Source organism: Lontra canadensis, unplaced genomic scaffold, assembly GCF_010015895.1.
Source record: "Lontra canadensis isolate GAN:19392208 unplaced genomic scaffold, GSC_riverotter_1.0 scaffold174, whole genome shotgun sequence".
Taxonomy (NCBI): domain Eukaryota; kingdom Metazoa; phylum Chordata; class Mammalia; order Carnivora; family Mustelidae; genus Lontra; species Lontra canadensis.
Window position 1 is genome coordinate 1,607,109 of NW_022631168.1, and position 15,479 is coordinate 1,622,587.

Below are 15,479 nucleotides of genomic sequence, written 5' to 3' on the forward strand. Positions count from 1 at the left end.
GCAGCATTGTTGACAGTATGGAAACAGCCCAAGAGTCTATCGATAGATAAATAGATTTATGAATAGATTAAGATGTGTATATATTTATAGTGGAATATTATTCAGCTGTAAAAAGAATGGTTCAGTGAAATCAGTCAGTCAGAGAAAGACAAATACCATATAATTTCACGCATATATGGACTTTTAGAAACAAAACAAATTAAGCAAAAGGAAGAAAAGAGAGGGAGGCAAACCAAGAAACAGGTTCTTTTCTTCTCCAATGTAAAAAGGCTTTATAGCAAGTTTCCATAATATTCATAAATATTGATTACATTAGTATGATGTATATTAGGTAGTATGTCAACAACCAACAAGCGGATTGGTTAATAAACGCAGACTCTTAACTATAGAGAAGACACTGATGGTCACCAGAGGGGAGGGGATGGGGGAATAGGGGAAACGATGGGAATGAAAGAGGGTACTTGTCGTGAGCACCAGGTGTCCTACAGAAGTGTTGAATCACTGAATTGTACACCTGAAACTAATCACACTGTATGTTCACTAGCTGCAATTTAAATAAAAACTTAATTAAAAAAGATCAAATCTACTTGGGCACAGGTGGTGGGAGGGGGACCATGAACACAGAGGTTCACAGCTTCCTTGTGACTGAGACAACTCAGTGCTCCAAGTGGTGTTAAACAGAGAATTTGAAAAAAATCTCGTCCCTCCCCTCATGGAGCCAGAGCTCCACCTAATGGAGAAGAAAATTTCTCTCCTTGGAATACTGGGCTCTTGTCTGCAGGCCACTTCTGTTGCCAAGATAGCGAGATAGGACTGTGTCAGGAGTGCCTGGGAGCTGGGGTGTGAGAGAGGAGAGAAAAAGGAAAAACACTGGGAGACTTTCTGACTTTCTCTTTAGAGCTATTCAGGCCAGAGGTAGACTTCTGGAGTTCTCTCTCATCTGTACGATAGTGATCTCTCTAGGTTTCTGGCTGTTTTCAGTCCAATGTGGAGGGTAATGGAAGGGAAAAAGGATAAAGTGCAGTCATTATTTGTCCTCTTGTGTCTGGCTTATTTCACTTAGTATAATGTCTTCAAGATTCATCCATTCCTTTTTAAGGCTAAATAATTTTCCTTTGTTAATCCATTGATGAGACATTTAGGTGGCTTCCATCTTTTGGTTATTATGAATAATGCTGCTATGAACATTGGTGTACAAGTATCTGTTTGAGTTTCTGCTTTCAATTCTTCAGATATATACCTGGAGGTAGAATTGCTGGATCATATATAATTCTATGGTTAATTCTTTTAGGAATTTTTATAGCATTTACTCCAGTGGCTAAAGGGCTAATGGGTGTGAATTAGTATCTCTTGTGATTTTCATTTCATTTCATTTCCCTAATGCTTAGTGATGTTCAACATCTTTTCATGTGATTTTTTTTTGCCTTTTGTGTCCTTTCTTTGGAGAAATGTCTATTCAATACCTTTGGCCATTTTTGAATGTGGTTATTTGTTCTGTTGTTAAGTTGCAGGTGTTCTTATACATGTTGGATATTAATTAGGAAATATTTTCCCCCATTCTGTGGGTTGTGTTTTTACTCCCTTGGTAGTGTCCTTAAATACATAAAATTTTTAGAGTTTTCATGAAATTCAATTTAATTTAATTTAATCTACTTTTTTCTTTTGTTGCCTGGACTTTTGGTATCATTTTGAAGAATTCATTGCCAAATCCAATGGTATGAAAGTTACTTCCTATGTTTTCTTGTAAGATCCTTATGGTTTTCTTTCTTAGGTTTAGGTCTTTGATCAATTTTGAGTTAATTTTGTATATATTGTAAGGTAAAGTTTCAACTTCATTGTTTTGCATGTGACTATCCAGTTGTCCCTGCATCATCGGTCAAAGACTGTCCTTTCCCGATTGAATGGTCTTGGTACCCATGTCAGAAATCAATTGACTAGATATGTAAGGGTTTTTTCTGTGCTCTTTCTTCTATTGCATTGGTTTTTATGTCTATCTAGTCCTAAATTTGTCCTGTTCAAGGAAAGATCATTGTCCTGGCTAGAAATGGTTCCATATATTTGTTCTCAAAATTAAATATGTAGCAGAATTTTTTTCTGTATAACATTTCTTAATAAATACTAGTAGAAACTGTACCGTATAGTAACTGACATTTTTCTTTAAGGTATTGCCTCCAGTGGGCTATCCCGTGACTTCACAGCAATTGCCTATGTATAGAATGGTAAGAAAAAACCCTTTTAAGATACCAAGAGTGGGAGATATAGTGAAAATTCCCCATGATTTTTGCTAACAGAAAAAAGCATGGTATACATAATTTAAAATGCAAGGTAATTCATCCACATTCTTGCCTAACATTAGAAAAAGAAATCACAACCCTTTGAGAAATGATATACGAAAGGCTTTGTGAGATGGATAAAGGGAATAGAGAAAGGAACTCTAGAAATGGGGAGATAGGATGTGTGGCAATGGAATAGTTTCGAGAAAGCTGTTCCAGAATTAATAGGTAATCCAAAATAGGAATAATCAATATGCACATAATAGAGATTCAACTAAGCCTTATTTTACATTCATGAAGTCCAATTTATCTGTTTCTTTTGTTGCCTGGACTTTTGGTGTCATATTGAAGAACTCATTCCAAATCCAGTGGTATGAAAGTTACTCCCTCTGTTTTCTTCTTCTTTTTAAAAAATTTTTAATGTCCAGCATTTATAATATGAGGGCGAGAGCTGTCTACCTGCCTCAAGTTTCTAAATTTTCAATTGGCTTGGGAGGCCACTAGGGATACCTCTTCTTGTCTAATCTGGTTTCTGGGAAGACTTCATTCATTCATGTCCTCGATGGTCATCTGATCAAATGGATCAAATGTTCTTCATCTTCTCCAGCTCTTTTTCGTACTCCTCAATCCTGGCCTTTGAGAGAGACAAAAACTCAGCACAACTTTTCTGCTTTTTCTTCAGCATCCACCTGAACATCCACCTGTATTTATTCTCTGGTACAGGAACCTTCAGGGCATTAAACTTCTCAAAGTCATTTGCCATGCCAGCCTTTGCCACATTGGCCTTGTAAGTGGTTTCTCAGGGAGAGTAGCCAACCTGGAGGTAAGTGTCTCTGTCTAGGATTTCAGGGGGCTAGCAATGGCCTTCTCTTGGTTTGGGGGTAGAATCTCCCCAAAAGCTACCCAGTCAATGGTTTTTAGAGCAAGCTGTTGCTTGAGACCCTTCATCGACCCCAGTGGCCCACAGTCCCCGGCAGCAAGGAGCCCCTTTGTTTTTTTCTAAAACTCTTACAGTTTTACCTCTTCAGTTTAGGTCTGGTTTGCTACTGGTTTTCCTCCCTTTCTGCAGGGATTTTGTTGTTATCTCATTTCCTTTTGTTTTCTTTGCCATTTTGCTGTTTGGAACCATTTCCTCTCATTACTAAACAGGTAAAAAAAGTGAAATCTAATAAGGTGAATTTGTTCTTATTGTTCAAGACTTGCAATGGGAGAAATTATTAATACAAGCAGAATATCTGGAATTTTTCTGATTTCAGCCTTTTCAATCCAACCTTTTCCCAACTCATTTTAGCCTGTTATTTCTGTTCTGCCTCCTTGGCAATGTCTTCATGATTTAAAATTTTTCTTTACTTGGTTAAAAACTGTTTGCAGTCAGCAGTTCTCCTTTTTATAGCTTCTATGCATTACATACATTTCGTGTGATGGAATACAGTTAATGAAAACTCTGAAGTCATTCAGTCTACACAGCCTCACCACCAATTCACTCATGTTTTTGTTGGTGCTGTTAATTTAGAAAAAATGTTTAAAAATACAGGAAGGTACAGAAGATAATAGCCATCCATGCTTCAAAACCCTGAATGACTAAGTGTTACTATTTTATTTATTTATTTATTTATTTATTTATTTATTTATTTGACAGAGAGAGATCACAGGCAGAAAGGCAGGCAGAGAGAGAGGAGGAAGCAGGCTCCCCGCTGAGCAGAGAGCCCGATGTGGGCCTCAATCCCAGGACCGTGGGATCACAACCTGAGCCGGAGGCAGAGGCTTTAACCCACTGAGCCACCCAGGCGCCCCTTCTGCCCATTTTTTAATTGGATGATTCATTTTTTTGGGTGTTGAGTTTTATAAGTTCTTTCTATCTATTGGATACTAACCCTTTGTCAGATATGTCATTTGCAAATATCTTCTCCCATTCAGTAGGTTCTCTTTTAGTTTTGTTGTTTCTTTTGCTATACAAAAGCTTTTTATCTTTTTAAAAACATTTTAAGGGGCACCTGGGTGGCTCAGTGGGTTAAGCCGCTGCCTTTGGCTCGGGTCATGATCTCAGGGTCCTGGGATCGAGCCCCACATCGGGCTCTCTGCTCAGCGGGGAGCCTGCTTCCTCCTCTCTCTCTGCCTGCCTTTCTGCCTGTGATCTCTCTCTGTCAAATAAATAAATAAAATCTTTAAAAAATTTTTTAAAATTTAAATTCAATTAATTAACATATAATGTATTATTGGTTTCAGAGGTACAGGCCTGTGATTCATGTCTTACATAATACCCAGTTATATTACATCATATGCCCTCCTTAATGTCTATCACCAAGTTACCAGTCCCTCCACACCCCTTCCCCTCCAGAAACCTTTATTATTTCTCTTCTCCTTCTTGGTTTAGGCTTTATTTGCTCTTCTTTCTCCAGACCCTTTAGGTGTAAGATTAGCTTGTGCATTTGTGCCCCAAGTGTTACTATTTTGTCATAATCTTTTTCAGATCATTTTTAATGAACTTTTACAAATAAAACCAAAATAATCTTGGCACACCCCTAGTGCTAGTCACCCTCCACCTCTCAGGAGACAATGACTGTGATGAATTTATGTATGGCCTTCCAGAACATTTCCATTCTTTTACTATGGAAAAATACTTATTATTTTATAGGATTTTTTAAAAAATTGATTATAATCATTATCATTTCCTACTTCTGTTTTTGAGACCTATATAGATTGGTCCACATTAATTATAATGGCTCAGTGGCATTCTACGTAGGAATATACTACCATGTAGTAGTATATTTTATCTCTTTGCTGAAAAATTCCTCTGAAGTATTCTCTTATATGCTCTGTTACTACTTCTTTTCCTTTCATTCTCTCTTGAATGTATTTCAGTAAGGACTCTGCCTGCCCACATTGTTCTTATCTCAATCATGAGTGACCCTCATATTATGATAACCAATGGCCACTCCTCAGTCCACATCATGTCTTGGCAATGGCATTTGATACAGCTGACCACTCCCTCCTCGAATTGCTTGTTTTTACTTAACTGCTAGGACATCATACTCTCAATCTGTTGTTCCTTCTCAGTTTTCTTCTTCCTGCCACTAAATATTGGACAGAATCAATCTCTGAGCACCGTATCAACAGGTATCTCAAATGGCATGTGTCCCAAGCTGAGCTCTTGAGCTCCTCAAAGCTCTTCTACCCACAGCCATTCCAATCACAGCTGATGGCAACTTTGTCTTTCCAGTTGCTTAGGCCAAAAACCTTGGAGTCCTCCTTGACGCCTCTCTTTCTTTTGCTCCCTAAGTGACTGGCTTACAGTATAAGTCAGATCAAGCCACTCAGGTGCAACTGTCCCCCTCCCATTTCTCTCAGAGTAAATGCCAGGGTTCTCCATGCTCTCTCTCTCTCTGTCTTCATATCCTGGCACTGTTGCCTAGCTTAGTTCATTCTAGGCTGCTCTTTGAGCACACCAGGCACCCACCCAGCTCAGGGCATTTGCAATTTTCTGTGCCCTGGCCTTGCAGCAATATTTCCCTAGATATCCACTTTGCTCACTCCCTTACTTCCTTCAAGGATCTGACCAAATGAGTCTGCTCTTGACTACTCCATATAAAAGGCACCCCACTGTTACCCAATGTCCTTATCTTACTTAACACTTCTGTCACTCAGCCAGCACATACTGTTAAGCATCTACTATGTTTTAGGTATTTTTAGAAGCTGAGAATGTAGCAATAAGCAAAAGAAAAATCCATGCCTTTGTGGGACATATATTCCAATGATGGGAGTACAAACAACAAATAAAACAAATAAGGTATGACATGCTAGGAAGACATTTAAAGCAGGGAAAAAGAATTTAGAGAATTGGAGTAGGTTTCCAGTGAACAGTTTATGGAGAATATGACTCAGTTTTAAGTAGAAAACAGAAAGAGAAGAGAGAAGAGGCCATGTGGAAGATCAGTTCCAGGGACAGGGTGTGGTCAATGCAAAAGTCCTGAAGAGTGTCAGGAGAGAGTAGATGCGATCACCTAGGAGTGAGTGTAGACAGGTCTCAGGAGTGAGCGCTGGGATGAGTTCATTGCCATTCATGAGGCAGAGAGACGCAGAGGAATTTACAAAGGAGGTAGAAAAGGAGTGGCCAGTGAGGGAAGAGGGATGTTTTTTGAAATGCTCTTAGATTTGGAAACACCATACTTTCTTAGTTTTCCTCTCTTCCTCCCACCTGTTTTCTTTTAATTTTAACGTTCTTAAATTTTTTTTTCTTTGAGTATAGTTGAGACACAGTATTACATTAGTTTCAGGTGTACAGCATAGTGACGGACGAGTCTTTGGGTTATTCCATGCTCAGCACAGGCATAGCGGCCGTCTGTGCTATTACACATACTGTGCTATTACAGTACCATGGACTCTGTTCCTTATGCTGTGCCTCCCATCCATGGGACTTAAATTCATCCCAAACCTCAGAGCCTGGACCTCCCACTCCCCTTCACTCATTCTGCCCCTTTCTCCACTCCCCTCTCTTCTGGCAACAGTCAGTTTGTTCTTTGTATTTGCAGGTCTGATTCTGCTTTTTGTTTATTTGTTGTTGTTGTTGTTGTTGTTGTTGTTTTTTAGATTGCACACATGAGTGAAATCATATGGTATTTGTCTTTCTCTGTCTGACTTATTTCCCTTAGCATAACACCCTTTAGGTCCTTCCATGTTGTTGCAAATGGCACAGGCTCATCCCTTTTTACGGCTGCATAATAGTCTGCCTTCCTTATCCACTTGCCTATCAGTGGACACTTAGGCTGCTTCCATATCTTGGCTATTGTAAATAATGCTGCCATAAACAGAGGAGTGCATATATCTGTTTGGAGTGGTATTTTCATTTTCTTGCTGTAAATACCTAGTAGTGCAATTGCTGGATCTCAGGGTAGTTCTATGTTTTAACTTCTTGAGGACCTTCCATCTTGTTTTCCAGAGTGGCTGCACCAGTTTGCATTCCCACCAATACTGCAAGACGGTTCCCCTTTCTCCACATCCTCACCAACACCTATTGTTTCCGGTGTTGTTAATTTTGGCCATTCTGACAGGTGTGAGGTGATACCTCATTGTGGTTTTGATTTGTGTTTCCCTGATCACGAGTGAGGTTGAGCGTCTTTGCATGTGCCTATAGGCCATCTAGGTATCTTCTTTGGAAAAATGTCTATTTAGGTCTTCTCAATTTTTAAATTGGATTGTTTGTGAAATTTTTTGGTGTTGAGTTTTATAAATTCTTTGTATATTGTGGATATTAACCTCTTATCATACAAGTCATTTGCAAATATATTTTCCCATTCAGTTGGTTGTCTTTGTTTTGCTGATGCTTTCCTTTGCTGACCTCGCAGCTCTTTTCAATCTTCATTTAGACTTCTCTGAGTGACTTCTATAATAATTAACTATATTGGCCAGTTAACCCCCAAGAGGATTAGAGAAGTATTGTATGATCCTAGGTGTGTCTATATGCTTGAACTAAGTATGACCCGAAGCATGGATAAAGTGTATAAAAGAGTACAAAGGAATGGGGTAGAGCTGAGATACTCGACAGGAAAGGATAGACGGTCAGGGTCCAAGTCCCAAAAGGTAATTCTAGGTTAGGAATCAGTAACCAGATGGCAACTATTGTTAGTATATAACAAGGACTGAAGCAAAATCTGTGGATGGCAGAGTAAAAACTGAAGGATTACGAAAAGATTCTTTCCAAACAAAAGTGAACAGAATAGGGCCTATTTCCTAGGGAGTTTACAGGAACCAGATACAAAGTCATCCCTAGCATTGGCTGGACTAGAAAATGGGGATCCGACTCCACAGGCATGAGTAACTACAGACCCAAGTGGAAGGGAGCATACACATCTAGGTTCCCTAAAAGGACCAGGTGTTCCATCTGGTTACTGCATGGGGCTATTCCAGGGTACAATATCTGATCGCATCATGTAATTGGACCAAGATTTCAATCCTTGGGCAAGAGCAATTTTGATGATTTCTAAGCAGCACTGTTTGTAATGCAGGAAGTCTTTTTTTTTTTAGATTTTATTTATTTGAGTGAGAGAGCACAAGTGGTGGGGAGGGGCATAGGCAGAGGGAGAACCAGGTTCCCCACTAAGCAGGAAGCCCCATATGGGGCTTGATTGCAGGATCCTGAGATCAAGACCTGAGCTGAAGACAGACACTTCACTGACTGAGCTACCCAGGTGCCCTGTAAGGCAGAAGTGTTATCAAGCCCTTTGTTTAGTAATGCAGAATTGGCAGCCTTGTACACTGAAGATAGCTGGGAGCTGCTTCTAAATCGTTGGCATAGAGTTAAGACAACAAGAAAGACAGGAGGGGCTCCTGGGTGGCTCAGTTGGTTTGGGCTTAGGTTGTGATCTCGGGGTTGTGAGACCCCAGTGGGGGGTCTGCTGGAGATTCTCTTTCCCTCTCTCCCTGCCCCTCCCTCCACTTGTGTGTCTATGTGTACGCATGCTCTCTCTCTAATAAATAGTTTAAAAAGAAAGAAGGACAGGGAAAACTTAATTTTAAAACTTAACCTTTTTATCAACTAAAATTCTATTGGTGTTCTTCACTTCTCCCCTGTTCACTTCTACCAATACCCTGACGGGGACTTTTAAGATCTAGGAGCAAAACTTAACAGTTTTCTCTGTTGAACTTCATCTATTCATTTGGGAGCCTATCTCTAGCCTGGCAAGCACATTAATGTTTCTGAGTCTATTTAATATATTTATTATCCTTTCCAATACATATGTTATTCATATGTTCAATGCACATGTGTCCTACATCTTCATTAATAACACAGATAAACATAATCTGGAAGACCAAGGACACAGTCCTGCAGCATAGCATATCACCAGAAACCTCTCAGCAGGTCAACACATTAATCATTAGTCTTTAGATACAAGTCATTTCAACATTTTCCAATTTACCTAGTTGTCCTTAACTATAGCCCATACTGCCTCAACTTGTGAGGAAAAAGTGGAATAGATACGGATTGAGAAGCAGTAGGCTTGGAAAGTCAGCCCGAGGAGTTTCACACTGTCTACGTTTAGTGAGGAACCACTTAAGAGGTTTAAACAAGGAAGGAGATCTTAATAGGTTTGTGCAACCTCCTTATATTTATCTTTCATTAAATGTCCTTTTTTCATCCTTTGAATATATTTAAAAACCTGTATGCAAATGCCAAATCATAATGTTGTACACTTTAAATATACTCAGCTTTGTCAATTATACTGCAATAAAGCTGGAAAAAAATCTGAGCTTATCAGGTCACTGGAAAGATAATACAAACTAGAGAAATGTCAAAGCAAGAATTGATGGTGTGAAGGCCTGCCTGGCCTTCCCTCGTTCCTTTCACCAGGAAAACTTCTGTATATCCTTTACATTTAACCTTTAAATCATATCAAACCACATACTTGTACTAAAGTATTTCATCAAAGATACACACATTCCTGTTGTATATTTAACACGTTCCAGGTCTACCTACAGACTTCCCTTCTCTTTCCCATAAGAATTATTGGCATTGAGATGTAGGAGTTCTTTTTCTCATAAAGAGTCCTTTGTAGGCCTTATTGGCACTTAATTCATCCCTCCTTTTCAAGAACAATTCTTTTGGTCTTTTTCCTTCACACTTTATTACCAGCAGCTCCTTCACAGATCTATTTTTCTTTCTAGCATTTAGCATTCCTTTCAGTTGACATTCATTAAATGTAATATTTATGGTGGGGGGCTGCTTGTCCTCTTGGCACCACTGTATTAAGAGAACAATTAAATAGTAATTAAGTTTTCACTTTTTGTTTTCTTTTCCATTTGAATTCATAGGTTCACACTCCAAGGGGAGCTCTTTCCTTGATGGCACCCCAACCCATGATTCATGTGCAACCAGGCTCAAGGACCAGCAATTCTGCTCCATCCACAAGAAATAATGTATGTTTGAACTTCTGTAGCTTAGGGCCTTGGCAGAGCTGTATAATCACTGGAGGCATGACCGGTGTTAGAACAGTCTTACAATCTATACATCTTCTCTGTACTGTGGTCTCTCGTAGAAGAAAAACCAATTCTAACATTTTCAGCATTACAAAAACACAGAACTGTGCAGACCTGGTCCCTACAAACTTGAGTTGTTAAACCTCAACTGGGTTCTGATGCCTACTCAGTTTTATTCATTCATTTAACAAACCCAAGTGTCATCAGTGCTGGAGAGGCGGGGCTGGAGATTTCAGGAACAACTTCCCAGAGAAGTGATAACAAAGTTGATCTCCCAGATTTTATAATAGGTAGCCAGATAAACATATAAACAGATAGGAAAGCACAAAGAACCATGAGAGATCAAAGGAGGGAATGATGTACAGAGAATAGAAGTTTTGTATTATGGGCAGAGAAGTGGATGCAGGAAGTGAAAATGCGGATGAATGTAGTTAAAGCATGTGGGAGACCGCGTCATGGCTTCAGAGTTCTGTTTTCTGGAAGTCTTTACAAGGTTTCTTCCTTCAGTCTTTAGGTGATGTATTGGGCTCCCGGGTTCCTGAATGCTTGCTTTAGGAGGCCTCACAAAGTTCTGGGTATTAGATAATAAGATTGACTAGAGTTTTATGTAAAAAATATTTGTAATTTATTTTATGACCACAAAGAAAAATATGTAGAAATGACAAAAGATTCACACATCTATCTTTCTTTCATGCAGACACAATCCATGTAGAAGTACCAAAGCAAAAGTGTTCAGATTCAGAGGTGAACAAAGGTGATCTCTCTACAGCCTGAACTGAATCATCCACAGCTTCCAATTAAAATAAACATTCATTTGAACATATTCAGTACTTTTGAGATTCTTCAGTTCAATGTTTTGGAGGTAATACATCCTACTTCTCTTGTTTTAATAGTTATCCTTGAAATGTTACACTGCAAAATTATCAAAAAACCATCTTAATCTCCCCTCCCAAATAACACAAGGACCTTAGAATACTTTAGAGCTACAAGGACATTCCCTCCCAACTTAAGTAGTTTTGGTGGTCCCGTATTTTAACCCTGCTCCATTTTGTTAGCCCCCCCCCACCAAATTAAAAGTATTAGACTGGCTGGCTCAGTCAATAGAACATGCAATTCTTGATCTCAGGGTTGTGAGTTCGAGCCCCACACTGGGCACAGAGTTACTTAAAAAGAAGGGATTACTATTTACGGAAACACTTTTTGCTTAGATTGATCCACACGTTCACAAATTCTCTTCTTGCACTGGAATCATTTCCCTCTTCCTGAAGTACAACTTTTAGAAGTTCATTATTATAGTTATGCTTGTGATAAACTCAGTTTTTATTTATCTGAAAATATATTTCTTGTTACTCATTGTTTTTAAACCAGATTTTAAATTATGTATACATACAAGTTCTGTAAATATGCTTGTACAAATCTTTTTGTGGACAAATGTGGATACATCTCTTAGGTAAATACCTAGGAGTAGAATGGCTGGGTCATAGAGTAGGTATTTGTCTAAAATTGAAACTGCCAAAAGTTTTCCCAAAACAACTGTTCCACTTTACACTACTGGCAAGATATAAGAATTCCAGGCACTCTAAATTCTGGTGAACAATTACTGCTATCAACATTTTAATCTTGCCTGTTTTATTGGGTGTGTGGTAACATAATATTTTGGTTTAATTTACACCTCTCTGATGACTGAGCAACTTTTTACGTACTTATTGGTCATTCCAATCTTTTTTTGGTGAAATGTCAACTATTTTGTTCATTTGAATGTTTGCTTTGTTTTTAATTATTTACTTTTTGTTATTTATATATTCTGAATATAAATTCTATGTTAGATATATATTCTACAAATAATCTGTCCCAGTCTGTCGCTTGCCTGTTTACATTTTTTTTTTTTTTGCCTGTTCACATTCTTAATGGTATCATTTGGTGAGCAGGTGTTTCCCACTCTTGGAATCTAATTTATGAAGTATTTCTTTTATGATTAGTGCCTTTTGTGTCATCAGAAATATTTGATTCTCCCAATGTCATGAAGATATCCTCCCATTTTCTTTGAGGTCTGTAGTTGTAGTTTTTATATTTAGATCTATTATCCATCTAAAATATATTTTTATGTTTGGTGACAAATAAGGGTAGAGATTTACTTTTTCAGATAGTTATGCAATTGTTCCTGCAACATTTGTGAAAAGCCAATTCTTTTCCCCTTGAGTTGCCTTGGTAGATTTCTCAAAAATCAATTGACAACACATTTATGGCTCTATTTTTCACTTTGTTTGGTTCCATTGAGTCATATTTCTATCCTTGGACCAACAACACACTGTCTTGATCACAATAGTTTTCTGTAGGTCACAAAATCAGGTAGTATTAGCCTTCCATGTTCATTCATATTTTCCAAGATTGTGTCAGGTATTTGGATTCTCTTTGAAAATCCCATGAAAATATTACAATCAGCTGATCAACTTCTTTCTTTTTCTTTCTTTCTTTCTTTCTTTCTTTCTCTTTCTTTCTTTCTTTCTTTCTTTCTTTCTTTCTTTCTTTCTTTCTTTCTTTCTTTTAAAGGTGCCTGAGAATGCTGATCGGGACTACACCCAATATATAGTTAAATTTGGAGAAAATAAACATATAGAAACTTTAGTAATATCGGTGCTTCCAAATCATGAACATGGTATAAATCTCCATTTATTTAAATTCTCTCTGTTGATTTGGAGTTTTTAATGGTAACTAGCATATTTCATTATCTAACTACTTAATTCTAATATAATGGTACTATTTAATTTCATATTCTTAGGTTTTGCTACTACTATATGGAAGCTCCCACTGCCCTCTACCACCAACCCACTCCACTCTTTGGCTCCTCCTCCTCTTTAGTCCTACTTCCCTGTTCAATTTCTTCTCTCCTCTTTCATCAGTCATCTTCCCAGCCTTGTACCACCTCCCTTTCCCCCAGTCTTGTAGTCCCACTCCATGTCCAGTCCTCCAGCTTCTTCCTGTCCCAGGTTCTCTAGTCCTGCCCCTTCCAGTCCTCCAAATCCTCTCTTCTTTCAGGCCCTCTGCAAACACCCCTCTTTCTAGTCCCAAGCCCCACCTGCTTTCCTTACTCCCCCCGGTACCTTTACACCAGTCCAGTCCTCTCTGCAGTCCTTTTCCTCTTCCCTTGTCTCTACTCCTGCAACCTCTTTCATCTCCCCAGTCCTGGAACTTCTCTCTCCCCAGTCCTCTAGCTCTGGCCACTTTCCTCACTCTTCCAATGTCCTCCCTACCCTGTTCTCCCCAGGTCTGCAGTTCTGCTGCTCTCCAATCCACCTGCCTCCTGCTCCTCAGTTCTCCGTCTCTGCACATTTGTTTTTACTACTCCAGTCCTGCTGCAATTCTTGTACCTCCAGCCATGTTTCCCTCCCTGAGCAGGTTTCTGAGTGTGTTCAGAGTGGAGGGTGTGCCTCTCCTCCAACTTTCCTGTCTCCCTTTCTTCTTGCTGTCTGTATAAACCCCATGTCCCAGAGTTCCAGCCCTGCTCAATGTCCTTTGGCCTCACCCTCTTTTTTAAATTATGTTGCTCTTCTTCACGTCTCTGGTTTTTAATTTTTTTGCCTGCCCCTTGCTCCATCATTATCCTGCTCTGCTCTACCCTCTCTCCAGTATCCTTTCCCTGTCCCATCCCCATCTCCCAGCTCTCAGACAGGTCTTCATTCTTCTTATGGCTTTCTCCTCACAGGAGTTTTACTTTGAATTTTATTAGTGTTTGTGAGGTTGAACATGTTTCATGTTTAAAGGAGACTTTTACATCTTCTTGTTCACTTTTGCTCACTTTTCAGTATGCTTTGTCTATCTGTATGACATAATTGTGCTGAAATTTTTCAAGCTGAATTTACAGTTTGAATTGTTCTGCTATTATTTTTGCAGGAGTTGTATTGTTGTTTTTTCATAAATGCACAAATATATTGGCCTTTTCTCTCTTTGTCCCTGGATAAGTCATAGAATGTCTTACACCAAAGTTAAAGGTGGAATTACCTCCTGTTTTCTTCTGGAACATATCTGATTTGGGGTTTTTAACATTTATTTTGGTAATCCATTTGGAATTTATTCTTGTATATTATTTGTGATATTAACCTAATTTTAGCTTTTCACAAATTGCTACCCAACTGTCACAACACTATCTGTTAAAATGTCTATCTTTGGTTCAGGGGTTTGAGATGCTACCTCTGTGTACTTGTCTGTTTCTGGATATTCCACTTTATTCCACAGGTCTGTTTTCATGAAATAAAGAATACTGGACTTAGAAGTGAATTATTTGGGTTCTTTCTGCTCTATCCCAAGATTTGCTGTGGGACTGTAGGCACAGTCTGTTCTCTTTGTAGGCCTTAGTTTCATCATCTGTGACATTAGAGGTTCCATCCAGATTACTGGTATTTCTAGGAGTCTGTACTAATGAGTACTATCCAAGATTGCCTTATAGTGTTAGGAGCTGGAACTTGAATCATGGACTTCTAGCTTCTCAGGCCTGACCTCTTTCTTGACTTAGTTGGGGCAACTTTGGCTTCTTCATTCCCTAGTCTAGGGTCTTACTGCATGTAGGTTCATTTCTTTGGCCTTGAAAGGCTTTTCTTTGACCCTTTTCTGATTCTGCTGGTACCTACAATGACAAGGTCACTTCATGTATGTGTTCATAAGGAACAGACTGGAAGGAAGTTGGGCAGGACAAGATAATGAAAGTAAAATCATTTGGTTACCCTACTGTGTAGCAGGCACATGTTAGATTCTTTACATGTATGTCATTTAATCTTTACAACAGCCTTATTGGTATACCTTGTTATTCTCATTTTAAAATACTACTGAGGTAGTGTGCTCCCTTGCTACCCTATATGTAACTCTTAGAACATTTATTCTATTATCTTACAAATGGTCCGGTTTTTTAGAGGGGGGAGGGGCAGAGGGAGTGGGAGAGAGAGAATCTTAAGCTCACTGTGGGGCAGGAGGTGGGGCTTGATCTCACCACCCTGAGATCATGACCTAAGCCCAAAGTCTGAGGCTTAACCCACTGAGCCACTCAGGCACCCCACAAATAGCTCATTTTTAAGGTTCTTTAGTTGTATGTTAACTAGGGTGATGATAGTCCCTCCCGCCCTCTTGGGCTTGTGGGGATTAAACAGCTTAACTCGGTGACTGGCACAGACACCGTTAGATTTTAATAAATGTTAAGAACTGTCATTATTACACATGTATCCCCACTAAGTAAGGGACCTAACC

The 15,479-nt window shown here is 39.0% G+C and overlaps 1 pseudogene; it reads right to left on the minus strand.

The window, feature by feature from the left end:
- Positions 1 to 2,737: 2,737 nt before the first annotated feature.
- On the minus strand, positions 2,738 to 3,221 carry LOC116860356 (annotated as a pseudogene).
- Between the last annotated feature and the right edge of the window lie 12,258 nt (positions 3,222 to 15,479).